The following is a 1,839-nucleotide window of genomic DNA, read 5'->3' as shown; positions in this document are numbered from 1 at the left end:
ATATTGAGTAAAATGAAATGTAGTATTCAAATTAATTTCTCTTGTTTCTTTTTACTTTTTAAAATTATTTATCTATTTATTTAGGCTGTGCCGGGTCTTAGTTGCAGCATGTAGAATCTTTGGTGTGGCATCTTTGTTTGCGGCATGGGGGCTTCTTAGTTGCGGCGTGGGGACTGTTAGTTGCAGCATGCATGCGGGATCTAGTTCCCTGGCCAGGGATCAAACCTGGGCCCCCTGCATTGTGAACACAGAGTCTTACCCACTGAACCACCAGGGAAGTTCTCTTTTTACTTTTTAGATGTGACTACTTAGAAAATGTAAAGTTATATGTGTGGCTCACATTTTATTTCTATTGGACAACACTAGCCTAGAGAAATCAAATGCTTGTTTACTCTAATTGCTATGATTCTACCTTGTTTTTCTTGCTCCTTTTACAAACTCAAGTCCCTTTGAAGATTCTTCACATTGATACTAGGAGCCTGCTTCCTCATTCCTATTCAGCAGCAGAGCTCCTCCCACCATTCTTCCTGGCACCCCTCTGCCTAACTCCTGGTGCGGACAGCTTGGGTAAAACATGTTCCTATGGTTGCAAAGAATGCCCTGTTTTCAGGGGCACCTGGGTCAGAATTTTAGATGGACTGTGACTCGTGGTGGACGTGGGACTATAAACCTGGCACAGGTTTAACCTTTTCGTGGGGTTTGGGTTTTGTCCCAGAAGACCTAAGGGGGTGAAAAACCACAGTACATCAAGTACAGTATGTGGTGTAAAGAGAAGCAGGAGTTCCGGACTGATGTTAGAAGATGTGGATTCAAATCCCTGGTCAGCCACTAATTAGCTAGGTTTGATTTGGACAAATCACGGTATTTGAGCCTCAGTTTCTCTCTCTGTCAGATGCCTGTAAGGTTAACTCAATGCTTACTTCAGAGGATTGCTGAAATATCATATGAGAACATGTATAAGAAAATATGTGTGACTTGCAAAGCTCTGTTTATGGTGGCAAATTCATGGCCAGAGGTGCAGATCCTGGGGGCAGATGGTTTTGTTTGGCCAAAAAAGTGTGTTTTGTTTAGTTGAATTGGAGTGGCTGCCGTGGGGGACACTCTTCCATTTCTCACAGACTTTACCATTCTTGTTATCGTAATCCAGCTGATTTGTGTCACCTGCCTGGCTGCTGAAGATGGATGTGTTTGTGTACCTTGCAAGATGGGAGGGGCCACACTTAGTAACACAGCTATGCCTGGTGGCTGGCACAGCTCCTGTCCCCAGGAGCTCACAGCAAGCACATAAGTTACAGCATAACCAAGTCTGGATAGACGGATGTTTACCGAGCACCTGATCACTGCTCTAAGACCCAGGGGAAAAAATCGAGAGAAACAAATCAGCTGTGGGTACAACAAAAAGTACAGGTGACTAACTGTACGCTTAGGGTAGTACAGTATCCTTCCTTGGGGAAGGATATTTAAGAGGAGGTGGGGTATAGGAGGAAGAAAAGTAACATTTTTGAGCCAAGACTGGGCCATACATAAGACTAAGCACTTGTCATGCACCATCTCATCTACTCCTCAAAACAGACATCAGAGCTAGATATTGTTATCTTCATTTGCAGATAAGGACGGGAGGCTCATGGAATCTGCCCAAGGTCACACACAATGGATAGAGCTAGGATTTGAATCTGGGTCTTTCTGAGTGGACTTAAGGCCATGGTGTGTCCACTGTGCTCCCCCTAACACCCCGGGATTAATGAAAGGATGATTCATAACAACTGTTTTATTTCTGTTTGCTGGGCCTCTCTCCCACCCCCTACCCATGCCTTTCCAAGAGAGTTGTTGTGTTTTTAA

At 44.3% G+C, this 1,839-nt stretch overlaps 1 non-coding gene across 1 annotated transcript; it reads right to left on the bottom strand.

Moving 5' to 3' along the window:
• Positions 1-204: 204 nt before the first annotated feature.
• Positions 205-277, bottom strand: TRNAV-CAC. Its single transcript has one exon. It is a non-coding gene; the product is annotated as a tRNA-Val (tRNA).
• Between the last annotated feature and the right edge of the window lie 1,562 nt (positions 278-1,839).

Source organism: Balaenoptera musculus, chromosome 10, assembly GCF_009873245.2.
Source record: "Balaenoptera musculus isolate JJ_BM4_2016_0621 chromosome 10, mBalMus1.pri.v3, whole genome shotgun sequence".
Taxonomy (NCBI): Eukaryota; Metazoa; Chordata; class Mammalia; order Artiodactyla; family Balaenopteridae; genus Balaenoptera; species Balaenoptera musculus.
The sequence above is the reverse complement of the archived record's forward strand: the minus strand, read 5'-3'. Positions and strand labels throughout refer to the sequence as shown.